General features: G+C 48.1%; 1 long non-coding RNA gene across 1 annotated transcript; it reads left to right on the forward strand.

Annotated features, from left to right (window-relative positions):
• Positions 1-15,084: 15,084 nt before the first annotated feature.
• Positions 15,085-15,943, forward strand: LOC311209813. The gene is made up of 3 exons (XR_014618456.1): positions 15,085-15,162; positions 15,694-15,759; positions 15,848-15,943. It is a non-coding gene; the product is annotated as an uncharacterized lncRNA (long non-coding RNA).
• Positions 15,944-27,083: the final 11,140 nt, after the last annotated feature.

A 27,083-nucleotide genomic window follows, 5' to 3' on the forward strand; every position in this document is an offset into this window, starting at 1 on the left:
CTTGAGGCGGAGGGACTATACCATGCAACAACCTGAGAGCTAAGTTGGGGGGCACCTGGTATTTGCATATCTGGGGTGGCTAATGGGAGCTGGGAGCCAGAGGAGCATGGTGCCTGCTGGCTGACTAGACTTGGTTCCACGGTGAGGGTGGTTCAGGCTGGGTCACGTTCAGGCTGCTTGTGGCTGGGTCACCAGGCTAATAGAAGCAGCGGGATTATTTTGTAGCGTGAGTGGGTGAGCCAGGCAGGACAGTTTCCTTCTGTTCGTCTGTCCTGTAGTGCTGCTTCTGCAATGTCTGTTCTGTGCTTCTTAGGTCTTGATATCCTCCTAGCTTTTGACACTGGACTGACCAGACAGGGGACTTGGTAGCGGTGCTGAAGGGCCTCAGTGCTTGTTTTGTCATCGTGGCTCTGATCCGAGCACTTCTTGTCTTGCAGTCGCTGCTTGAAGTGCAGATCTGTTTCAGGTCTCGTGCATCATATTCGGTTTGAGATGGCGTCTGTTTCCATCCTCACTCTTGCAGAAGTCATCTGGGCCGCATCAGGAGCTCTTGCTTGGGAATTGAATTCCTAAGCGTCATCTTATGGGGTTTTCAGTCCCCATCCTTCTGGTGTGTTGTCTTGAAGGCAGGCTTTTTAGGCCTCCATCATCCCAGTTCTGGCAGTTGCTTCCAGTCGCGTGTCGTGAAATTTGAGTCTCTCCCTGGGTCTGGTGCAAAGCACCTGTTCTGACTTGCTGTTGCCATAGGGCTTCCCTCCGGGGCTCACTTTTTCTTGCGCCTTGTGTTGTGTGTTTTGTTTGTAGTGTTTGTGGCGTGCCTGTGTGTGTATGTGTTTGGTCTGGAGCTGTCCTGCTTGGCAGTTAGTGATGACAGCTAACGTGGCAGTGCATGGGTGTGCTAATACATTGTCTGGACTGTTTTGGCGAAGACATCCGGTCTGCCTCTGGGCACGTACTGAAGGGCAGCTGGCACAGTGACCTCTGTGGTGTTTGGCAGATGTTGGGGGTGGGAGAGTATATCTGCTTGCGAGCAGCTGCTCGCATAGTGCTTGAGCAGTGTGGTTGAGGAGGTCTGTCGAATCTTGAAAGCTTATAGATAAGGGGTTTTGAAATGTTTATTCTTATTTCTTTCCTGTCCCCAGTAGAGTGTAAAACCTAGGAGGAACCTGTCACAGGAAAGAGCTCCTCCTGGAACTGTTCAGCACTCCGTAGGCAGCTCGGTGACTGGCTTGATGTACTTCTGAGGTGCTGAGGTAAGGGGGCTTCTGTTTTGAAGTGATAACGTTGTAAATGGGGTCCCTTTGTGTGGTTGAGGGATAGGTGCTAATGCTGGCAGCTGAATGATTATCTTGTGACTGTGTTTTCCTTTATTCAGGCTGAAAGGCAGTGTGCAGTCCAGGACGTCATGACCCGAGGTGCCTCTGGAGTGGCTGGTGCGTGATGAGCAGAAGTAGCTGTTATTTTTGGGGTGCGGTTGTCACTGCAGTTATTTTCTTACATCCAATAGAGTAAAAATCCAGTTTGCCTTTTAGAGGTGCTATAAGTGAGTAAAGAGAACAGATGGAAGCATCTGCCATGTGGGGAAGGCCAGCGGCTGAGGTACGGGAGGGGATGAGAGTAACTGTCCAAAGGGTGTTGTGGCTTTTGCTGCTACAGTTGCTTTCTCTCCAGTTTATGAGGTGCCACAGACAAGGTGGGCTGAGATATCCTTTAGAGTAGGAGGAAAGCAGGTCACTGGAATGCTGTGTGGTTCCTGAGAAAGGTGTTGTAGATGAAAACGGTTGTCTGGTGTGGCAGTTCCTGATGGTGGTCTTCTTCGGTAGGCAAAGAGGTGCCCGAAGCCCCCTCTTGTGCAGCCTGAGCACGCCTTGCTGAGGATGAAGCCTGCTTTCCAGCAGTTCCGAAAACTGTGTTGAAGCTGAAATGCTGCGTCTGTGTTTGGGTTGGGGTTGCACCTTGGTGAGTGTAGGGATGGGTTTTAAGTTGGTGCAGCGGAGGGCCTGGCCCCAGTGTCCTGTAGTGTGTTTTGACCCATGAGCATAGCCTTTTGGTTCTCAGATAGCCTACTGAAGTAAGTGATTTTTCCTGCGAGTGGAACGGAATTGATTTTGTTGGTGTATAATCTGTTCTGCTCCTAGATTTTTCTTTCTACGTAAATAAAAGTTTGAGCTAATTCCAGCTGAAAAAGCTTCAGTTACTTGCTTGGTCATATCGTCCTTCTAACACTCAAAGCTGCAGCGAAAGCGTGGGGATTGTTGCTTCTAGAAACACCCCAGTTCTCTTGTCTGCATTCTGCATGCTGTTGAGGTAAGCCTTACAAATAAGTAAATAAACCACAGCTGCTGCTCCTCCTCTTTCTACTTTCTTGTGCTTTGCCCCTCCCCTTTCCAGGTGATCTGGTTTGGGTGCTGGGTGGGACCAAAAGGTATATGAGCCCCGGGTATGCCGTCAGAGTTCATTCTGCCTGGGCTGCTCTTTGGGGTAAGTGTTTTGTTTTTCCTTCAGTCAGTTGCATGGTTCTTTAGGAAGGCTGGAGTCTATGGATTTCAGGATTTTAAGTGCTTGGAATTCACTTAATAGAGGGATATTAAGTAGAGGCTGCTGGCTCACTGTTTTTGGGATGGTGGCTTATGCTCCTCTGTTTGATCTGTATTTTAATCTCTAGATGAATCAACCCACTTGTGTAACTCTCCAGAGGACTAAAACCAGCTTGATGACATGCTAGAAGAGGCTTGACCGCGTTGGTGCAGTATTACCAAGAGACTGAGCAGGGTCACCTTTTTCATCTGCAAAGGGTATGTCTGTCATTACCCCTGCCGGGGCTGCTATGCATTCATGGCCTTGTGGCAGTTGTGGACTTCTTTTTTTTTTTTTTTTTTTTATTTGTCTGGCTCTGGTCTCTGTGTTTGATTCCTCTGCATGTGCCGCACTGTTTGCGTATCCATTGTGGATGTGACCTTCTCTCTTTGTTTCTTGTAGCTCAGGGCGTAGGCACAGAAGCTTGAACGAAGCATGAGGGTGAGTGGACAGCAGTGGGGGCCCCGAGTTGGTCGGTGGACTGTGTGAGTCTGCTTCAGCTGTCGGGCCGGCTTTGCAAGTGCCTTGCGACAGCAGAGTACGTTTCCTGCCACGTTTCTGACACGTGCCAGACGTCAGCGGTTCCCGTTCCTGAAATGCTGGAGATGCTCAGAGCACAAGAGGAGCTGGGAGCATGATGCATCTCCTTGGGATGTTAGGTGAGCGAAGCGGTGGTACTGGGTTGGAGCACGTGGCTCTGGGGCTTCTTGGCTGTTGCAGCAGGGGAGGAAAGGAGTGGGTATAGACTGTTTTGTGGATTGTCATGTGTGTCTGTTCTTTCTCCCTGGTCTAAGCCCTGTGACCTTGGTTCGGCACACTGAATGGAAGTGCTAAGCCTGGATCGGGAAGGTGAGTGGAGAAAAGTTGGAAAACGGGTATTGTTTTTGGTGTAGAAGTCTCTTGATGTATCTCTGGGTGACTCCTCTCTTTCAGGGACGAAGAAGGTCCTGGGAACATCCTAGCTGGCCTCTGTGGTCCACGTTGATGGTTGATTCTGAGCCCTGAGAATTAAGTCCAGGGGCAAATACTGCATGTTGGGGAGTTGTTTAAAGGGCGTCTATCTGATTTCAGTAGCGGAGCAGGTCAGTTGACTACTGTTTTGTTTCTGAGGAGGTTGTTTCACTGGAAGAAATTTGGCTGGTGTGCTGGCGCCTGATGGCACTTCATTTCTGCAGGTGAAGAGGAGCCTTGTGCCTGAAGCAATGTCCTGGCTAGTCTTTGTGTTCCTTGGTGAGGATGGAACCTGCCTCCCAGCATTCCCAAGCTAAGTTGGGGGGAGGGGCAAGTGCTGTGTTTGAGTTGGGGTTGTGAATGCACCCATAGGGCGAGGGTCTGTGCTTTTAAGTCATTGCTTTGGATGGGGCCTTTCAGGATTGATCAGATCAGGCAGAGAGATTATGTGTGGGGAGTTCTGTCACGTACAGTGTGAACACATTGCAGGCAGGGCAGTCCCAGCTTGTCATCTGTGTTCTGTGTTGTCTGTGCTGTACTGTGCTGTTGCTCTTGGTGCTCAGCAGGCCCTGGCTAAGTCATCCTGAGGGTACTGAACACTTGACATCATTGGAATATTGCTGATGTTCAACTGGGAGCTGAGCACCTCTCGTCTTGCAGTGGGAGCTTAAAGGAATCCCTTCTGTGTGTGTAATACTTGTTTGTATCGAACGTTTCTTGATATGATCAACATATATTTCATGCTCCTCAGGTCTTGATATCCACATTTCCTTCTTCCACTGGACAGATTAGATGGGCAACTTGGTAGCCACACCAAAGTTCCTAAATGCTTGTTTCATCATTGTAGGGCTGGTGCAAGCACTTGTCTTGCAGTCACTGCTTGAAGTGCAGATCTGTTTCAGGTCTCGTGCATCATATTTGGTTTGAGATGGCGTCTGTTTCCATCCTCACTCTTGCAGAAGACATCGGGGCCGCATCAGGAGCTCTTGCTTGGGAATTGATTTCCTAAGTGTCGTCTTATGGGGTTTTCAGTCCCCCATCCTTCTGGTGTGTTGTCTTGAAGGCAGGCTTTTTAGGCCTCCATCATCCCAGTTCTGGCAGTTGCTTGCAGTTTCATGTCGTGACATTTGAGTCTCCTCTAGGGTCTGGTGCAGAGCACCTGTTCTGACTTGCTGTTGCCATAGGGCTTCCCTCCGGGGCTCACTTTTTCTTGCGCCTTGTGTTGTGTGCTTTGTTTGTAGTGTTTGTGGCGTGCCTGTGTGTGTATGTGTTTGGTCTGGAGCTGTCCTGCCTGGCAGTTAGTGATGACAGCTAACGTGGTAGTGCATGGGTGTGCTAATACATTGTCTGGACTGTTTTGGCGAAGACATCCGGTCTGCCTCTGGGCACGTACTGAAGGGCAGCAGGCACAGTCATCTCAGTGTTGTTTGTCACATGTTGGGGGGGGGGAGAGTATATCTGCTTGTGAGCAGCTGTTTGCATAGTGCTTGAATGGTGTGCTTGAGGAGGTCTGTCGAATCTTGAAAGCTTACAGATAAGGGGTTTTTGAAAGTTTTATTTTTATTTCTCTCCTGTCCCCAGTAGAGTGTAAACCTTTGGAGGAACCTGTCGCAGGAAAGAGCTCCTTCCGGAACTGTTCAGCGCTCCGTAGGCAGCTCGGTGACTGGCTTGATGTACTTCTGAGGTGCTGAGGCAAGGGGGCTTCTGTTTAGAAATGATAACGTTGTAAATGGGGTTCCTTGTGTTGTTGAGGGATGGGTACTAATGCTGGTAGCTGAATCGTTATCTTGTGACTGTTCTCATTTGTTTAAGGTGAAACAGTGTACAACACAGGACTTGACCAGAGCTGCTTTTGGCAAGGTGAGCGATGAACAGATGTAGCAGGCACTTTAGGGGTGCAGTTGTCACTGCAGTTACTTAACTGCACAAAATACAGTAAAAATCCTGTTTATATTTCAGCGGTGTTGTAGCTGGCCTAAGAGAGCAGATGGAAGCACCTGCCTCGAGGGCAGGTGAGGGAGCAGAGGTAAGGGAGCAGATGAGAGTAACTGTCCTAGCTGTGCTGTGTCTTTGGATGCTGCTTCAGCCTATGCTTTTCGTTTTGTTTCACAGGTGTGTCGCACAGGTTCAGAGGGGCCAAGCTGCACTCTGAAGAGCAGCACGGGAAGGGCGGGCTGTTTGTGAGCTGGATTGGAGCAGAACTGCCAAGTAGCACGAGGTGACTGCGAAGGGTATCCATCTTGCTTTGCAGGTGCCATGGCAGGCTCTCCACAGAAGCAGTTGAGGATTTGAGAAGAAGTTGCAGATCATCGAGGAGTGACATGTGCAGGGATGGCTTGAAAATGGTATGGTCGCTTTCTCTTCTGTTTATCAGGTGTCCCAGGCAATGTGGGCTGTGATGTTAGCCTTTAGAATCTGAACAAAGCAGGTGCTGATGGCGGTCGTCTTTGGTAGGCAAAGAGTTGCCCGAAGCCCTGTCCTGTGTAGCTTGAGCATGCCTCCATGAGGATGAGGCGTCCTTTCTATCAGTTCCCAAAACTGTGTTGAGGCTGAAATGCTGCGTCTGTGTTTGGGTTGGGGTTGCACCTTGGTGAGTGTAGGGATGGGTTTTAAGTGGGTGCAGCGGAGGTCCCGGCCCCAGTGTCCTGTAGTGTGTTTTGACCCATCAGCATAGCCTTTTAGTTCTCAGATAGCCTGCTGATGTAAGTGATTTTTCCTGTGAGTGGAATGGAATTGACTTTTTTTTTTGGCGTGTAATCTATTCTGCTCCTAGATTTTTCTTTCTACATAAATAAAAGTTTGAGTTAATTCCAGCAGGAAAAGCTTCGGTTACTTGCTTGGTGGTAATGTCCTTCCAACATTCAAAGCTGCAGCGAAAGCATGGGGATTGTTGCTTCTAGAAACACCCCAGTTCTCCTGTCTGCCCTCTGCATGCTGTTGAGCTAAGCCTTATAAGTAAGTTAATAAAACGACAGCTGCTGCTCCTCCTCTTTCTGCTTTTTTTTGTGCTTTCCCCCTGCACTTTCCCAGGTGATTGGCTTCAGGTTCCAGGTTGGACCTAATAGTAACCGAGTTGCAGGTATACCAACAGAGAGCTCCTTCTGCCTGGGCTGCTCTTTGGGGTAAGCGCTTTGTTTTTCCTTCAGTCAGTTGCAGGGTTCTTTAGGTGGGTCAGAGTCTATGGACTGATGCATTTTCAAGTAGAAACCGGTATGCATGTCTTTTTGAGGTGGCAACTGGCAGGATCTGTCATTGTAAAGCAATCTAGTAGTAGGTGCCTGTATTGCATGCAGCTCTTCCTCAGGTGAGTAATCGTTATATCAGTGTTACGGATAGTATGGTGATGTTATTTTGTGTGTTTGCTTTGTGTTTCTGGGTCCCTTATGATTTTTGCAGAATTACGGGGCTTTTTTTGAGACTTTGCCTTTATGTCAAATCTTATGAAAGTCACAACCTTGGTGGCAAAGTGATGGAGCGTGGTTTAGGAGAAATGTATCATGGAGGCTCCCTGTGTGAGCATGTATCTGAAAATGGCAGCATTGGGCATATAAGCAGTGGTCTTTCTCAGGGTTAGGGGCGGTTTGTTATATTTCTGGAGCTTTTGCCTGTGTGTTTGCTGTCTGTCGAGTCTTTAGACCATAAAGCCTTCTAGGCTTTATGTGCATGGAATTCACATATTTGAGGTATGTTTATGAGGGGTTGCCAGGTACGTTGTTTTTGGGAAACCGTGGGGTAATGTTTCTTGACCGCATAAGTGCAGTAGTGCCTAGAGAGTGAGCAGGGTCACCTGCTTCATGTCTAAAGAATAAGTCTGTTGGGGCACATTTCGGCGCGGCGCCGCCCGGGCACATTTCGGCGCGGCGCCGCCCGGGCACATTTCGGCGCGGCGCCGCCCGGGCACATTTCGGCGCGGCGCCGCCCGGGCACATTTCGGCGCGGCGCCGCCCGGGCACATTTCGGCGCGGCGCCGCCCGGGCACATTTCGGCGCGGCGCCGCCCGGGCACATTTCGGCGCGGCGCCGCCCGGGCACATTTCGGCGCGGCGCCGCCCGGGCACATTTCGGCGCGGCGCCGCCCGGGCACATTTCGGCGCGGCGCCGCCCGGGCACATTTCGGCGCGGCGCCGCCCGGGCACATTTCGGCGCGGCGCCGCCCGGGCACATTTCGGCGCGGCGCCGCCCGGGCACATTTCGGCGCGGCGCCGCCCGGGCACATTTCGGCGCGGCGCCGCCCGGGCACATTTCGGCGCGGCGCCGCCCGGGCACATTTCGGCGCGGCGCCGCCCGGGCACATTTCGGCGCGGCGCCGCCCGGGCACATTTCGGCGCGGCGCCGCCCGGGCACATTTCGGCGCGGCGCCGCCCGGGCACATTTCGGCGCGGCGCCGCCCGGGCACATTTCGGCGCGGCGCCGCCCGGGCACATTTCGGCGCGGCGCCGCCCGGGCACATTTCGGCGCGGCGCCGCCCGGGCACATTTCGGCGCGGCGCCGCCCGGGCACATTTCGGCGCGGCGCCGCCCGGGCACATTTCGGCGCGGCGCCGCCCGGGCACATTTTTCTCAGGTGGAGCTACTGAGCAGGTGAGATAAAGGAGTTGGGAACAGAGAGGTATTGCACAACTGTATGTTGCATTAGTAGTAGCGAGCGTTGTGCAGGAGGTGTGTATTAGCTCTGGTGTAGAGGGATGGTTAACTGAGATAGGTCACATAGACATAAAACGACTGAATCTTCACGATTTGGACAAACATTGCACACAACTTGTCTGAGCCAATCAGACACAAGGACACAATATTCGTTTGCAGTTTGGGAAAGTAGCGACTGTGTTATTTCGGTCGAAAGGATGAGGAAGAAGCTGATAAGATAAGGACGTAGGGGGACCAATCATGAGCTTAACTTTTGTAATATGTATGAGCTAATTATATGTTAAGGAATAAAAGGCGTCTGAGCTATCCAATAAATCGAAGCTTGCTGATCACTCATATTGAGTATCCCTGTCTTCCTTCCGTCGACAACAAATGGCGCCCGAACACGGACCCCGCTGGCGGTGAACCTGCGAGCCACGGATCGACGGAATAAGGGAAGGAAACAGGTCCTGCAATGCAGCTCAGGAGGTGGAAGGGACGAAAATGCTAAATCCTCGCACCCGGGAGCACCTATAGAGGGTCCCGCCGGCCACGCGTCGCCGAGGTCTTGCAAAGGCTGCAACAGTGCTGACGTAAACAAAGGTATGGAGAGACAAGCGACGTATGATCTGCTCAGGTGTTTTTTAGAAAAGCGGAGCATGCAGGGTATAGACTGTAAAAAGGAATTGCGGAGGGACGCGGAAAAAGGAATTGCGGAGGGACACGGGAAATTGAAGTAATCGCGGTGCGATGCGGGACATCCGAGATCAGGTTGCTACAGTAGACCAGAGGCATCAGTGGACAACGGCAGCCGACCCTCACTGTGTGGCGAGTCGGCACAGAGCAGAGGGGTGGACATCAGGACCCTGCAGACTGTCTGACGTAACCATGGAAGCAGCGGCGGCTGTGCTGCTTCTCTCTGGCATTCATTTTATAAGAGGTTTATCTTGCAATGCAAAAAAGACTATTCGTCCCCAGATCGGTGTTATAACTATGTTTCTGGATAAGATTCCGTGGGGTTGCCACATTCTATGGATTAGTAATGACGACTTAGCTCTATTGCGGGGCAGGAGTGCAGAGATGCAGATTACACTGCCAAATGACCACCGGCAGACTTGAGGAGACACTGCTCGGCTGCGGGGATCGGCTGCGGCGTGGACGCCCCTAGGTGCACCCTGAGCGTTTTTGCTCGGAGGGGACTCCACTCTCAGCTGCTCACCACAGGAGCAAAGATCTCCTGAAGCTGCAGACAAACAGTATGTTTTCAGCTGCTGGAGGCATACTAACTGGAGTGTTAATAATTGTATGTGTTATTCTTAAATGTCCAGGTATTTTGTGTTGAAAGTATTTGTGTAAGGGTAAGGTTTTAAAACCAGGTGTTGCAAGTCACTTCACGAGGAACACAATGAGAGACAATACTTGTTTGTTTGGTTATGATTCTAAATTATATTGGCCACACGTATTGTTTGCTTATCATTCTAAATTATATTCTTGTGGTATGATTGAGGTTGTGGTATGATTGAGATTGAGATGTGCCAGAGGCCTCTGGGTGTGCAATTGTGCTGTGTGTGTGCGAGTGTGCTATGTACTGTGTTAGTGAGAGCGTGCTCACTGCCATAGTGCAGGTTGCCATAGTGCAGGCTGAAATCATAGGAAATTAGTGCCGGCAAAAAAATCATAGGAAAATGAAGGACGAAGTAGCCCTAGATTCATTACAGTGCTTTTTAGAAAAATGGGGAGTCGATTGTAAGCAACTAGCAGGACTAGTTGCGATCGGTCGAGCAAAATCATATTTCACAAGTATGGAGTCAAGGACTGGGGGCTTTGGGAGCTGAAGCAAAATCTAATAACAATCCGATGTGGAATAATGACACTGCAAAGGCTCTGCCACCTGGCATGTTTTTGATTTGCGGGGATCGTGCATGGCAAGGAATACCTGCCAATGCGTTTGGGGGTCCATGTTATCTAGGGCGACTCACATTGTTCGCCCCGGACTTACACAGTCTCCGGAACCAGAGCTTGTCGCAGAGATCCAAACGAGCTCTTAAGACTTTAGGTTCTGACTGTGACGATGGTGTAGAATTATGGGGCGCTGCTGAGAGAATATTTGCTTCATTAGTTCCAGCAGTGGGAACTGCACGTGTGTGGAGGAATGGTTAAGTGAAATAGGACACGTGGATGTTGGGCAGTTAAGAGGCAATGGGCTAGTGAAGTACCGTACTCAACTCACATGAGTCTGGCACGTACACAGCTGGCTGAGAGCCAATCAGGCTCAAGGACACGATGCCTTTGAGCGATGGGGACAGTCCCTAAGGCGGGACGGTGGCTAAAAGAAGGAGGAACTACCTGAAAAGAGCGGGAAATGTTAGCCAATCCTGAGCTTAGTTTTTGCAATATGTATGAGTTGATTATGTTCAAACTAGATAAAAGGCGACTGAGCTATCCATTAAAGTTGAAGTTCATTGTTCACTCATATTGAGCGTCTGTGTCTTCCTTCCGTCGACAACAAATTGGCGCCCGAACAGGGACCAGTCTGAACGGGATTTGGACACTGCTGGCAGTGATCCTGGGCCACGTGTTCGACGGAATAAGGGAGGAACTGGTCCTGCAACGCAGCCCAGGAGGTGGAAGGGACAAGAATCCCCGCACCCGCGTCGGGAAGGTGAAAGGGACGTGGAGTCCCCGCACCCGGGAGAGGATCCCGACGGTCACGCGTCGCCAAGGTCTGAAAGGTGAAAGGGACAGGAGTCCCCGCACCCGCAGCTCAGAAGGTGGAAGGGAGTCCCCGCACTCGGGATGAGCCTATAAAGGGTCCTGCCGGAAAAGCGCCGCCGAGGTCTTTGGAAAGGCTGTAACTGTATATATAAAGGTATGAAAAACAAGCGGCGTATAATTTGCTCAGATGCTTTTTAGAAAAGCGGAGTATTTTAGATATAGATTGTAGAAAAAGATTTGCCAGGGTTATTAGCATATGCAGTAGCGCAGGGTTGTTTTACAAATCCTGATACAGTTTTTTGAACAAACAGAGTGGCGTAAATTTGGAGATAAATTGTTTGGTGATGTTATTAATGATATTAAGTCTGCTAAAAAATTTATTGAAGCCTTGGAGAACAGTCACTAGCGCTTTAGCTACACATCAGGCTGAGCAGAGAGTCGCTGTTGCCGCTACAGAGCGACTGGGATTGCCGGGAAGTGCTGGAGCTGGGCATTGCCCACTGCCGCCTTCAGAGAGAATGATAACGCTGCCTTGGGGCTACGGGGCAATGGGAGCCTCCCCACCCCCCTCAGTCACCGCCACGAGCAGCGCTGCACTTGGAGTTCACCGTGTGGCGAGTCGGCACAGAGCAGAGGGACGGACATCAGGACCCTGCAGCCTGTCTGACGTAACCATGGAAGCAGCGGCGGCTGTGCTGCTTCTCTCTGGCATGTTTTTGATCTGTGGAGACCGTGCATGGCAAGGAGTACCAGCCAATGCTTTTGGAGGACCGTGTTACCTAGGGCGACTCACACTTTTCACTCCAGATTTACACTCGTGGCAGAACTCGACAAGGAGCAGAAGAATTAAACGAGAACTAAAAACTTTGGGTTCTGACTGTAATGATGATGTAGAATTGTGGGGTCCAGCAGAAAGATTCTTTGCTTCTTTGGTGCCTGGTGTGGGAACTGCACACGCTTTGACTAACATTAATAAGCTTGCTTGTTGGGCTGTTAAACAATCAAATGTAACAACACAAGTTCTTTCTGAAATGTCACAATATATGGAGAGTCTAAGACATGCTGTATTGCAAAATAGGGCCGCTATTGATTTCTTACTGCTGGCTCAGGGACATGGGTGTGAAGATGTAGAAGGAATGTGTTGCTTTTATCTTTCCGACCATGGTTAGTCAATTCACGACCAGTTGAAATGGTTAAGGGATCATATGCAAAAAATTGTAGTACAAGATAGTTGGTTTGAAGGTTGGCTTAAATCTGTTTTTGGGAACATGGGTGGATGGGTTTTGTTAGTTAAAGAGGGACTTCGCTTTCTACTTATAATTATATTGATTATAGTTGCTGCACGTATAATCTTTAACTGCCTAACTAAGAAACTAGAGCAACTCACAGAGAAGGTATTTGTAGCGCAAAATAAAAACGGGGGAATTGTGGAGGAATGGTTAAGTGAAATAGGACACGTGGATGTTGGGCAGTTAAGAGGCAATGGGCTAGTGAAGTACCGTACTCAACTCACATGAGTCTGGCACGTACACAGCTGGCTGAGAGCCAATCAGGCTCAAGGACACGATGCCTTTGAGCGATGGGGACAGTCCCTAAGGCGGGACGGTGGCTAAAAGAAGGAGGAACTACCTGAAAAGAGCGGGAAATGTTAGCCAATCCTGAGCTTAGTTTTTGCAATATGTATGAGTTGATTATGTTCAAACTAGATAAAAGGCGACTGAGCTATCCATTAAAGTTGAAGTTCATTGTTCACTCATATTGAGCGTCTGTGTCTTCCTTCCGTCGACAACACACGTGCTTTGGCTAGCATTAATAAGCTTGCTTGTTGGGCTGTTTAGCAATCAAATGTAACAACTGAAATTATTACTGAAATGGCACAAGATATGGATAGTCTTAGGCATGTTGTGTTACAAAATAGGGCTGCAATTGATTTTTTGCTTTTAGCGCAAGGACATGGGTGTGAAGATTTTGAAGGAATGTGTTGTTTCAATCTTTCAGATCATGGTCAATCGATTCATGACCAGTTGAAATGGTTGATGGAGCGCACAAGGAAAATTACAGTACAACCTAGTTGGCTTGACAATTGGTTGCAGCCCATCTTTGGGGGTCTGTCTAACTGGTTAGTGAGTCTAATCAAAGAGGGATTTCGCTTTCTGCTTATAGTTATATTGATAAAAATAGCTGCGCGAATAATTTTTGGTTGCTTAACTAAGAAGCTTGAACAAGTCACAGAAAAGGTATTAGTAGTCCAAAATAAAAACGGGGGAATTGTAGAGGGATGGTTAACTGAGATAGGTCACGCAGACATAAAACAGCTGAATCTTTACGAGTTGGACAAACATCGCACACAACTTGTCTGAGCCAATCAGACACAAGGACACAATATCCGTTGGCGGTTTGGGAAAGTACCGACTGTGTTATTTCGGTCGAAAGGATGAGGAAGAAGCTGATAAGATAAGGACGTAGGGGGACCAATCATGAGCTTAACTTTTGTAATATGTATGAGCTAATTATATGTTAAGGAATAAAAGGCGTCTGAGCTATCCAATAAATCGAAGCTTGCTGATCATATCACTCATATTGAGTGTCCCTGTCTTCCTTCCGTCGACAACACTCTGGCATGCTAGTGATTGCTGGTTCTCTGTTTTTGCAAGTGATAATGAACGTGTTTGACGTAATTCCATTTGAAAAAGTTCCAGTTACTTGACTGGTCGTGTTGTTATTTCAATATTAAAAGCTGTAGCAAAAGCATGGGGATTGTTGCTTCTAGAAACACCCCAGGTCTCTTGTCTGTTCTCTGCATGATGTTCAGGTAAAGCAGATTTAAAAAAAAAAACACAAATAAACAAACAAAACAAAACAAACAAAAAAAAAAACCAGCTACTGCTCCTCCTGCTCTGCTCCTACTTCCTTGTGCTTTGTCCCTCCCCTTTTCCAGGTGATAGGGTTTGGATATTGGGCGGGGCCAAATGGTATATGAGCCCCAGGCATGACATCAGAGAGCTCCTTCTGCCTGGGCTGCTCTTTGGGGTAAGTGTTTTGTTTTCCTTCAGTCAGTTGCAGGATTCTCTAGGCAGGCTGGAGTCTATGGATTTCTGGATTTCTAAGTGCTTGGAATTCACTTAACAGAGGAATATTTAGTAGAGGTTGCTGGCTCTTTTTTTTTTTTTTTTTTTGATGGTGGGATGCTCTTCTTTTTTTTGAGCTATATTTTAATCTCTAGATGTATAAACCTACTTGTGTAATTTTCCAGAGGACTAAAACCAGCTTCATTTCATGCTACATGTGGCTTGGCAGTGTAGATGCAGCATTACTAAGAGCCTGAGCAGGGTTGTATCAGAGTCTGCTCTTTCCTCTGCAAAGGGTATGTCTGTGATTACCTCTGCAGGGGCTGCTGTGCGTGCACGTCTTTTTGGCATTTATGGATCTCAGATAGTGTTTTTTTTTGTGTGTGTGTGTATATTCTAAGCTTTTATTTTTTGAGGGGCAAATAGTGTGTGTGCTGAGCGTGGTTGGCAGGAGGAGGTGGGGAGCTGCTCAGGACTGGTAGGTTTGGTTTCTCAGAGTGTGCGGCAGCCTTCCTGTGCGATGCGACTGATTGTTGGGCAGGAATGTTCCAGTTTGTGTGTCTTAGCCATTGTAGCTTGTGTAGTGTGTGTTGTGTGGCCCGGGCAGAGTTTGCTGTGGTGCTGTGAGCGAAGAATCTGAGTTAGAGCTGTTGAGCAGCTGAACTACAGGAGCTGGGAAGAGAGAGGTATTGCAGTAGGTACGCTGTGGCTCTGAGGTGCCTCAGAGTGTGCGTTTCTCTTGTGTCTGCAGGTGCTTTGTGCAGTCGTGGACAGGAAAGGGAAATCCTCATGTCACGAAGCTCTGAGGGAAGGTGAGTGTTGTCAGCCTGGTCATCCCTTATCTGAAGCGAAGGGAAGACGCTCAGGTGTTTCCCTGTGAGGGTCCGAGGTGAGGCTGTGTGGGATAGAGGAGCAGTGTGGCAGGTGTGTGCTTGCAAGAAGAGTGGTCATTTTGTCCTTTTGTTTTCCCAGGTGGTGTAGGTGATGCTGGCTGCTCCTTTCAAGCTCGGACCTAATTTGCAGGTACCGAGGCAAGTGGCCTGCTGTTTTGAAAGGATAAAACTAAAGATGGGGTCCCTTTTGTTGTTGAGGGATGGGTGCTACTGCTGTCAGCTGAATGTTTATCTTCTGCCTGTGTTTTGCCTTTGTTCAGGGTGAAACGCAGTGCGCAGTGCAGGACGTCTTGACCCGAGCTGCCTCTGCAGTGACTCTGGTGCGTGATGAGCAGAGGTAACTGTTGTTTTTGGGGCGCGGTTGTCACTGCGGTTATTTTCCTACATCCAATAGAGTAAAATTCCAGTTTGCCTTCTAAAGGTGCTATAAGTGGGTAAAGGGAACAGATGGAAGCATCTGCCACGTGGGGCAGGCAAGCGGCTGAGGTACAGGAGGGGATGAGAGTATGTGATTTATTTCTGGGGATGAAATGGAATTAATTTTGTTGGTGTATAATGTGTTCTGCTCCTAGATTTTTCTTTCAACGTGAAGAAAAGTTTGAGCTAATTCCAGGTAAGAAAGTTCCAGTTACTTGCTGGGTCGTATGGTCCTTTTAATATTCAAAGCTACAGCAAAAGCGTGGGGATTGTTGCTTCTAGATACACCCCGGTTCTCTTGTTTGCACTCTGCATGCTGTTGAGCTAAAGCAGACTAAAAAAATAAATAAATACAGGAAACACACACACAAAAAACAACAATAACAAAAAAAACCACAATTGGGTGATGTGTTGTGAACGCAACGATCATTTAATCCCTTTGTTTTCCCAGGTGGTGTGGATGACGCTGGCTGCACTGTTGGAGCTTGGACTCGGAGAGGAACACGTGAGCACAATCGTATGTTGCATCAGTAGTGGTCAGCATTGTGGAGAAGGTGAGCAATGGGGCCGGCGTCCTAGTGAATGCTGTTACTCTGTTTTTGCAGCTGATGATGAGCCTGGCAATTGACTAAGATGACAATCAGTGCCTGTGCGTTTCTTGAAGCGGAGGGACTTTACCATTCAGCAACCTGAGAGCTAAGTTGGGGGGCACCTGGTATTTGCATATCTGGAGTGGCTAATGGGAGGTGGGAGTCAGAGCAGCATGGAGCCAGCTGGCTGACTAGACTTGGTTCCACGGTGAGGGTGGCTCAGGCTGGGTCACGTTCAGGCTGCTTGTGGCTGGGTCACCAGGCTAATAGAAGAGGCGGGATTATTTTGTAGTGAGTGGGTGAGCCAGGCAGGACAGTTTCCTTCTGTTCGTCTGTCCTGTAGTGCTGCTTCTGCGATGTCTGTTCTGTGCTTCTCGGGTCTTGATATCCTCCTAGCTTTTGACACTGGACTGACTAGACAGGCGACTTGGTAGTGGTGCTGAAGGGCCTCAATGCATGTTTTGTCATCATGACTCTGATCGGAGCACTTCTTGTGTTGCAGTCACTGCTTAAAGAGCAGGTCTGTTTCAGGTCTTGTGCATCATATTCGGTTTGAGATCGCGTCTGTTTCCATCCTCACTCATCTGGGCCGCATCAGGAGCTCTTGTTGGGAATTGAATTCCTAAGTGTCGTCTTACGGGGTTTTCAGTCCCCATCCTTCTGGTCTGTTGTCTTGAAGGCAGGCTTTTTAGGCCTCCATCATCCCAGTTCTGGCAGTTGCTTCCAGTCGCGTGTCGTGACATTTGAGTCTCTCCTTGGGTCTGGTGCAGAGCACCTATTCTGACTTGCTGTTGCCATAGAGCTTCCCTATGGGGGGTCACCTTTTCTTGCGCCTTGTGTTGTGTGTTTTGTAGTGTTTGTGGCGTGCCTGTGTGTGTATGTGTTTGGTCTGGAGCTGTCCTGCCTGGCAGTTAGTGATTAATGTGGCAGTGCATGGGTGTACTAATACATTGTCTGGACTGTTTTGGCAAAGGCATCCGGTCTGCCTCTGGGCACGTACTGAAAGGCAGCTGGCACAGTCATCTCCGTGGTGTTTGGCAGATGTGGAGGTGGGAGAGTATATCTGCTTGTGAGCAGCTGCTCGCATAAGTGCTTGAACGGTGTGCCTGAGGAGGTCTGTTGAATCTTGAAAGGTTACAGATATGGGGTTTTGAAATGTTTATTCTTATTTCTTTCCTGTCCCCAGTAGAGTGTAAACCTTTGGAACCTGTCACAGGAAAGAGCTCCATCTGGAACTGTTCAGCACTGGGTAGGCAGCTCAGTGACAGGCTTGATCTACTTCTGAGGTGCTGAGGTAATGGGGCTGCTGTTTTGAAACGATAATTTGTAAATGGGGTCCCTGCTGTTGTTGAGGGATGGGTTCTAATGCTGGCCGCTGAATGATTATATTGTGACTGTTTTCATTTGTTAAAGCTGCAACACAGTGTACAACGTGGGACTTGAGCATAGCTGCTTTAGGCAAGGTGAGCGATGAACAGATGTAGCAGGTACTTTAGGGGTGCAGTTGTCACTGCAGTTAGTTAACTACACAAAATACAGTAAAAATCCTGTTTATATTTCAGAGGCGTGTTGTAGCTGGCTTAAGAGAGCAGATGAAGCATCTGCCTCGAGGGCAGGTGAGGGGGCCGAGGTAAGGGAGCAGATGAGAGTAACTGTCCTAGCTGTGCTGTGGCTTTGGATGCTGCTTAGGCCTATGCTTTTCTTTTTGTTTCACAGGTGTGTCGCACAGGCTCAGAGGGGCTAAGCTGCACTCTAAAGAGCAGCACGAGAAGGGCGGGCTGTTTGTGAGCTGGATTGGAGCAGAACTGCCAAGTAGCACAAGGTGACTGCGAAGGGTATCCATCTTGCTTTGCAGGTGCCATGGCAGGCTCTCCACAGAAGCGGTTGAGGATTTGAGAAGAGGTTGCAGATCATCAAGGAGCAACACATGCAGGGATGGCTTGAAAACGGTATGGCTGCTTTCTCTTCTGTTTATCAGGTGTCCCAGGCAATGTGGGCTGTGATGTTAGTCTTTAGAATCTGAACAAAGCAGGTGCTGATGGCGGTCGTCTTTGGTAGGCAAAGAGTTGCCCGAAGCCCTGTCCTGTGTAGCTTGAGCATGCCTTCCTGAGGATGAGGCGTCCTTTCTATCAGTTCCCAAAACTGTGTTGAGGCTGAAATGCTGCGTCTGTGTTTGGGTTGGGGTTGCACCTTGGTGAGTGTAGGGATGGGTTTTAAGTGGGTGCAGCGGAGGTCCCGGCCCCAGTGTCCTGTAGTGTGTTTTGACCCATCAGCATAGCCTTTTAGTTCTCAGATAGCCTGCTGATGTAAGTGATTTCTCCTGCGAGTGGAATGGAATTGAATTCTTCTTTTGGCATGTAATCTATTCTGCTCCTAGATTTTTCTTTGTAAATGAAAGATTGAGGTAATTCCAGGTGGAAAAAAAAAAGTTACTTGTTTGTTTGTATTTTCCTTTCAATATTCAAAGCTGCAGCGAAAGCATGGGGATTTTTGTTTCTAGAAACACCCCGGTTTTCTTGTCTGCACTCTGCATGCTGTTGAGCTAAAGCAGACTAAAAAATAAATAAATAAAGGAAACACACACACACAAAAAACAACAATAACAAAAAAAACACAATTGGGTGATGTGTTGTGAACGCAACGATCATTTAATCCCTTTGTTTTCCCAGGTGGTGTGGATGACGCTGGCTGCACTGTTGGAGCTTGGACTCGGAGAGGAACACGTGAGCACAATCGTATGTTGCATCAGTAGTGGTCAGCATTGTGGAGAAGGTGAGCAATGGGGCCAGCGTGCTAGTGAATGCTGTTACTCTGTTTTTGCAGCTGATGATGAGCCTGGCAATTGCCTAAGATGACGATCAGTGCCTGTGCATTTCTTGAGGCGGAGGGACTATACCATGCAACAACCTGAGAGCTAAGTTGGGGGGCACCTGGTATTTGCATATCTGGGGTGGCTAATGGGAGCTGGGAGCCAGAGGAGCATGGTGCCTGCTGGCTGACTAGACTTGGTTCCACGGTGAGGGTGGTTCAGGCTGGGTCACGTTCAGGCTGCTTGTGGCTGGGTCACCAGGCTAATAGAAGCAGCGGGATTATTTTGTAGCGTGAGTGGGTGAGCCAGGCAGGACAGTTTCCTTCTGTTCGTCTGTCCTGTAGTGCTGCTTCTGCAATGTCTGTTCTGTGCTTCTGAGGTCTTGATATCCTTCTAGCTTTTTACACTGGACTGACCAGACAGGGGACTTGGTAGCGGTGCTGAAGGGCCTCAGTGCATGTTTTGTCATCGTGGCTCTGATCCGAGCACTTCTTGTCTTGCAGTCGCTGCTTGAAGTGCAGTTCTGTTTCAGGTCTCGTGCATCATATTCGGTTTGAGATGGCGTCTGTTTCCATCCTCACTCTTGCAGAAGTCATCTGGGCCGCATCAGGAGCTCTTGTTGGGAATTGAATTCCTAAGCGTCATCTTATGGGGTTTTCAGTCCCCATCCTTCTGGTCTGTTGTCTTGAAGGCAGGCTTTTTAGGCCTCCATCATCCCAGTTCTGGCAGTTGCTTCCAGTCACGTGTCGTGACATTTGAGTCTCTCCCTGGGTCTGGTGCAGAGCACCTATTCTGACTTGCTGTTGCCATAGAGCTTCCCTATGGGGGGTCACCTTTTCTTGCGCCTTGTGTTGTGTGTTTTGTAGTGTTTGTGGCGTGCCTGTGTGTGTATGTGTTTGGTCTGGAGCTGTCCTGCCTGGCAGTTAGTGATTAATGTGGCAGTGCATGGGTGTACTAATACATTGTCTGGACTGTTTTGGCAAAGGCATCCGGTCTGCCTCTGGGCACGTACTGAAAGGCAGCTGGCACAGTCATCTCTGTGGTGTTTGGCAGATGTGGAGGTGGGAGAGTATATCTGCTTGTGAGCAGCTGCTCGCATAAGTGCTTGAACGGTGTGCCTGAGGAGGTCTGTTGAATCTTGAAAGGTTACAGATATGGGGTTTTGAAATGTTTATTCTTATTTCTTTCCTGTCCCCAGTAGAGTGTAAACCTTTGGAACCTGTCACAGGAAAGAGCTCCATCTGGAACTGTTCAGCACTGGGTAGGCAGCTCAGTGACAGGCTTGATCTACTTCTGAGGTGCTGAGGTAATGGGGCTGCTGTTTTGAAACGATAATTTGTAAATGGGGTCCCTGCTGTTGTTGAGGGATGGGTTCTAATGCTGGCCGCTGAATGATTATATTGTGACTGTTTTCATTTGTTAAAGCTGCAACACAGTGTACAACGTGGGACTTGAGCATAGCTGCTTTAGGCAAGGTGAGCGATGAACAGATGTAGCAGGTACTTTAGGGGTGCAGTTGTCACTGCAGTTAGTTAACTACACAAAATACAGTAAAAATCCTGTTTATATTTCAGAGGCGTGTTGTAGCTGGCTTAAGAGAGCAGATGAAGCATCTGCCTCGAGGGCAGGTGAGGGGGCCGAGGTAAGGGAGCAGATGAGAGTAACTGTCCTAGCTGTGCTGTGGCTTTGGATGCTGCTTAGGCCTATGCTTTTCTTTTTGTTTCACAGGTGTGTCGCACAGGCTCAGAGGGGCTAAGCTGCACTCTAAAGAGCAGCACGAGAAGGGCGGGCTGTTTGTGAGCTGGATTGGAGCAGAACTGCCAAGTAGCACAAGGTGACTGCGAAGGGTATCCATCTTGCTTTGCAGGTGCCATGGCAGGCTCTCCACAGAAGCGGTTGAGGATTTGAGAAGAGGTTGCAGATCATCAAGGAGCAACACATGCAGGGATGGCTTGAAAACGGTATGGCTGCTTTCTCTTCTGTTTATCAGGTGTCCCAGGCAATGTGGGCTGTGATGTTAGTCTTTAGAATCTGAACAAAGCAGGTGCTGATGGCGGTCGTCTTTGGTAGGCAAAGAGTTGCCCGAAGCCCTGTCCTGTGTAGCTTGAGCATGCCTTCCTGAGGATGAGGCGTCCTTTCTATCAGTTCCCAAAACTGTGTTGAGGCTGAAATGCTGCGTCTGTGTTTGGGTTGGGGTTGCACCTTGGTGAGTGTAGGGATGGGTTTTAAGTGAGTGCAGCGGAGGGCCTGGACCCAGTGTCCTGTAATGTGTTTTAACACATCAGCATAGCCTTTTGGTTCTCAGCTTACTGAAGTAAGTGATTTCTCCTGTGAGTGGAATGGAATTGAATTCTTTTTTGGCATGTAATCAGTTCTGCTCCTAGACTTTTCTTTCTATGTAAATAAAAGCTTGAGCTAATTCCAGATGAAAAAAAAAAATTCAGCTACTTGCTTGGTCATTTTGTCCTTTTAATATTCAAAGCTGTAGCAAACGCATGGGGAATGTTGTGGAGGAATGGTTAAGTGAGGTAGGACACGTGGATGTTGAGCAGTTAGGAGGTCATGGGCTAGGGGAGGTACCATACTCAACTCATATGAGCCTGGGCATGTGCGCAGCCGGTTGAGAACCAATCAGGCCCAAGGACACGATGCCCTTGTGTGGTTGGGAAAGTCCCTAAGGCAGGACGGTAGCTAAAAGAGGGAGGAACTAACTGACAAGATAGGAAAGTGTTAGCCAATCCTGAGCTTAGTTTTTGCAATATGTATGAGTTGATTATGTTCGAACTAGATAAAAGGCGACTGAGCTATCCATTAAAGTTGAAGTTCACTGTTCACTCATATTGAGCGTCTGTGTCTTCCTTCTGTCGACATCAAATAGCACCCGAACAGGGACCGATCTGAACGGGATTTGGACACTGCTGGCGGTGATCCTGGGCCACGGTTGGACGGAATAAGGGAGGAACCGGTCCTGCAACGTAGCCCAGGAGGTGGAAGGGACAAGAATCCCCTCACCCGCGTCGGGAAGGTGAAAGGGACGTGGAGTCCCCGCACCCAGGAGAGGATCCCGCCGGTCACGCGTTGCCGAGGTCTGAAAGGTGAAAGGGACGAAAACTTGGAGTCCCCGCACCCACAGCTCGGAAGGTGGAAGGGAGTCCCCGCACCCGGGATGAGCCTATAAAGGGTCCCGCCAGAGAAGCGCCGCCGAGGTCTTTGCAAAGGCTGCAACCGACGTATATAAAGGTATGGAGAGACAAGCGGCGTATGCTTTGCTCGAATGCTTTTTAGAAAAGTGGATCACTTCAGATATAGACTGCAAAAAGGATTTACCAGGATTATTAGCATATGGAGTAATGCAGGGTTGTTTTATCAATCCTGATACAGTTTTTGAACAAACAGAGTGGCGTAAATTTGGGGACAAATTGTTTGATGAAGTTATTAATGAAAATAAGGCTGCTAAAAAATTATTGAAGCCTTGGAGAGCAGTCACTAACGCCTTAGTTATACATCAGGCTGAGCAGAGAGTCGCTACTGCTGCTACAGAGCGACTGGGATTGCCGGGAAGTGTGGGAGCTGGGGATTGCCCACTGCCGCCTTCAGTGAGAACGATAACGCTGCCTCAGGGGGCTACGGGGCAGTGGGAGCCTCCCCCCCCCTCAGTCACCGCCACGAGCAGTGCTGCGCTTGGAGTTCCGCGGAATCGAACGGCAGCTGACCCTCACCGTGTGGCGAGTCGGCACAGAGCAGGGGGACGGACATCAGGACCCTGCAGCCTGTCTGATGTAACCATGGAAGCAGCGGCGGCTGTACTGCTTCTCTCTGGCATTCTTTTTATAAGAGGTTTACCTTGCAATGAAAAAGGGATACTAACTGGAGTGTTAATAATTGTATGTGTTATTCTTAAATGTCCAGGTATTTTGTGTTGAAAGTATTTGTGTAAGGGTAAGGTTTTAAAACAAAGTGTTGCAAGTCACTTCACGAGGAACACAATGAGAGGCAATACTTGTTTGTTTGCTTATCATTCTAAATTATATTCGTGTGGTATGATTGAGGTTGTGGTATGATTGAGAGTGAGATGTGCCAGAGGCCTCTGGTTGTGTGAGTGTGCTGTGTACTGTGTTAGTGAGAGCGCATTTATTGCCATAGTGCAGGCTGAAATCATAGGAAATTAGTACTGGTCGAGCAGAATCATGTTTCACAAGTATGGAGTCATTGTGCGAAGTAGCCACTTGGAGAAACTTAAGGGAACGTACTGTTTAAAACTTTTTGATCGTAATGAGTCAATTCACAAATCCATTACTTTCTTGAAAGAGCACATGAGAAAGAGTCAATATGGTATCAATCCTTTCAATCAATGGTTCACTGATTTGTTTGAAACAATGCATAGATGGTTACTGGGATTAGTCAAAGAGGGATTAAGGATTTTGTTCACTGTGGTGTCAATCATCATTGCATGTAGTATTGTGATAAATGTGGTTAAAGAGTTACTTGCAAAAATGTTATAAAATGTTATAGAGATTTTGAAGTGGTGCCAGAAACAGGTACCCAGTGGATCACTGCAAAGTGGACTGAAGCAGCTTTAGAATCTGCACACGCCGAAGACGACCAGGAAGAGGTTCCTGATAATCATTCTGACAATGACGTGGGCTGTGACACCTCGATGACTATCAAGAACAGCCTTTGATCACCATCAAGTGATTAGGTTTAAGTGTGTTACTACTAAGTTGTGTTACTTACTATTAATTGTGTTACCATTAAGTGCTTACAGTAATTGTAGTGTTATTAGGGTTAAGTTGTATAGTTGTGTTATGTTATGTACCCTTTCAGAACATGCTTGTTTGGGGTCCCGATAGGGGATCCAAAGGAACTGAGTGAAATGTTAGCACCATACTCTGCCCGTATTACTCTGCTTAATGGATCTTTTTCTGACTGTAGGAACTGCACACGCTTTGGCTAGCATAAATAAGCTTGCTTGTTGGGCTGTTAAACAGTCAAATGTAACCACACAAGTTCTTTCTGAAATGTCGCAAGACACGGAAAGCCTAAGGCACGCTGTGCTGCAAAATAGGGCCGCTATTGATTTCTTGTTCTTGGCTCAGGGACATGGGTGTGAAGATGTAGAAGGAATGTGTTGCTTTAATCTTTCCGACCATGGTCAGTCAATTCACGACCAGTTGAAATGGTTAAGGGATCATACACAAAAAATTGTAGTACAAGATAGTTGGTTTGAAGGTTGGCTTAAATCTGTTTTTGGGAACATGGGTGGATGGGTTTTGTTAGTTAAAGAGGGACTTTGCTTTCTACTTATAATTATATTGATTATAATTGCTGCATATGTAACCTTTAACCGCCTAACTAAGAAACTAGAGCAACTCACAGAGAAGGTATTTGTAGCACAAAATAAAAACGGGGGAATTGTGGAGGAATGGTTAAGTGAGGTAGGACACGTGGATGTTGAGCAGTTAGGAGGTCATGGGCTAGGGGAGGTACCGTACTCAACTCATATGAGCCTGGGCACGTGCGCAGCCGGTTGAGAACCAATCAGGCCCAAGGACACGATGCCCTTGTGTGGTTGGGAAAGTCCCTAAGGCGGGACAGTAGCTAAAAGAGGGAGGAACTAACTGACAAGATAGGAAAGTGTTAGCCAATCCTGAGCTTAGTTTTTGCAATATGTATGAGTTGATTATGTTCGAACTAGATAATTGGCGACTGAGCTATCCATTAAAGTTGAAGTTCACTGTTCACTCATATTGAGCGTCTGTGTCTTCCTTCCGTCGACAGCAGATTGTAGCTTCTAGAAACACCCCAGTTCTCATGTCTGCACTCTGCATGCTGTTGAGCTAAGCCATATAAATAAGGTAATAAAACCACAGCTGCTGTTCCTCTTCTTTCTGCTTTTTTTGTGCTTTCCCCCTGCACTTTCCCATGTGATTGGCTTTAGGTTCCAGGTGGGACCTAATAGTAACTGAGTTGCAGGTGTGCCATCAGAGAGCTTCTTCTGCCTGGGCTGCTCTTTGGGGTAAGTGCTTTGCTTTTCCTTCAGTCAGTTGCAGGGTTCTTTAGGTGGGTCAGAGTCTATGGACTGATGCATTTTCAAGTAGAAACCGGTACGCATATCTTTTCGAGGTGGCAACTGGTAGGATCTGTTATAGTAAAGCAATCTAAGTAGTAGGTGCCTGTATTGCACGCAGCTCTTCCTCAGGTGAGTAGTTATTACAGCAGTTTTACGGATAGTATGGCGATGTTATTTTGTGTGTTTGCTTTGTGTTTCTGGGTCCCTTATGATTTTTGCAGAATTACAGGGCTTTTTGTGAGTCTTTGCCTATATGTCAAATCTTATCAAAGTCACAACCTTGGTGGCAAAGTGATGGAGCAGGGTTTAGGAGAAATGTATCATCGAAGCGCCCTGTGTGAGCATGTATCTGAAAATGGCAGCATTGGGCATATAAGCAGTGGTCTTTCTCAGGGTTAGGGGCGGTTTGTTATATTTCTGGAGCTTTTGCCTGTGTGTTTGCTGTCTGTCGAGTCTTTAGACCATAAAGCCTTCTAGGCTTTATGTGCATGGAATTCACATATTTGAGGTATGTTTATGAGGGGTTGCCAGGTACGTTGTTTTTGGGAAACCGTGGGGTACGGTTTCTTGACCGCATCAGTGCAGTACTGCCAAGAGACTGAGCAGGGTCACCTTCTTCATCACTGAAGAATAAGTCTGTTCGGGCACATTTCAGCGCGGTGCTGCCCGGGCACATTTCTCAGTTGGAGCTACTGAGCAGGTGAGTTAAAGGAACCAGGAACAGAGAGGTATTGCACAATGATATGTTGCATTAGTAGTAGTGAGCGTTGTGCAGGAGGTGGGTATTAGCTCTGGCACGCTAGTGAATGCTGGTTCTCTGTTTTTGCAAGTGATGATGAACCTGTTTGACGTAATTCCATTTGAAAAAGTTCCAGTTACTTGACTGGTTGTGTTGTCCTTTTAATATTAATAGCTGCAGCAAAAGCATGGGGATTGTTGCTTCTAGAAACACCCCAGGTCTCTTGTCCTCTGCATGTTGTTCAGGTAAAGCAGATTTAAAAAAAAAAAAAAAAAAAAAAAGAAAGAAAATGAAAATCTGCTGCTCCTGCTCTGCTCCTACTTTCTTGTGCTTTGTCCCTCCCCTTTACAATGTGATTGGGTTTGGGTGCTGGGCAGGGCCAAATGGTATATGAGCCCCAGGCATGGCATCAGAGAGTTCCTTCTGCCTGGGCTGCTCTTTGGGGTAAGTGTTTTGTTTTCCTTCAGTCAGTTGCAGGGTTCTCTAGGCATGCTGGAGTCTATGGATTTCTGGATTTCTAAGTGCTTGGAATTCACTTAACAGAGGGATATTTAGTAGAGGTTGCTGGCTCACTGTTCTTTGCGATGGTGGGATACGCTTCTGTTTTTTGAGCTATATTCTAATCTCTAGATGTACAAACCTACTTGTGTAATTTTCCAGGGGACTAAAACCAGCTTCATTTCATGCTACATGTGGCTTGGCAGTGTAGATGCAGCGTTACCAAGAGCCTGAGCAGGGTTGTATCAGAGTCTGCTCTTTCCTCTGCAAAGGGTATGTCTGTGATTACCTCTGCAGGGGCTGCTGTGCGTGCACGTCTTTTTGGCATTTATGGATCTCAGATGTTTTTTTTTTTTTTTTTTTGTGTGTGTATGTTCTAAGGTTTTGTTTTTTTGAGGGCCAAATAGTGTGTGTGCTGAGCGTGGTTGGCAGGAGGAGGTGGGGAGCTGCTCAGGACTGGTAGGTTTGGTTTCTCAGAGTGTGCGGCAGCCTTCGGGTGCGATGCGACTGATTGTTGAGTCTCTCCTTGGGTCTGCTGCAGAGCACCTGTTCTGACTTGCTGTTGCCATAGGGCTTCCCTCTGGGGGGTCACTTTTTCTTGTGCCTTGTGTTGTGTGTTTTGTTTTAGTGTTTGTGGCGTGCCTGTGTGTGTATGTGTTTGGTCTGGAGCTGTCCTGCCTGGCAGTTAGCAATGACAGCTAACGTGGCAGTGCATGGGTGTACTAATACATTGTCCGGACTGTTTTGGCAAAGACATCCAGTCTGCCTCTGGGTACGTGCTGAAGGGCAGCTGTCACAGTATATCTGTTTGCGCACAACTGCTTGTTTACCTCTATTCGTTTAATAAATCGTAAAATTTAATTGCAATCCAATTTGGGACCCAGTCATGTATGACAACTGGGGGCTTGTCCGGGAGGGCTTTGGTTCCTGAATTCTTACTTTATCTAGGAGAGGCGCCCCACCATTTGGTGGCTGCTGTTCGAGTCAGGTCGGGACTAATGGCATCTTGAACCTGAATAAAGGTAAGCAAAGGTTTTGATTTTTTTTCAGTTCCCTTGCTGGCTGCAGCACTATATTTTGCCCGTAATTCTGCGTGTGAAGATCTGAATGAAGACAATGGAGTCATAAGCGTTTA

Source organism: Netta rufina (assembly GCF_964035555.1).
Source record: "Netta rufina genome assembly, chromosome: 5".
In the NCBI taxonomy this organism is placed as follows: Eukaryota; Metazoa; Chordata; class Aves; order Anseriformes; family Anatidae; genus Netta; species Netta rufina.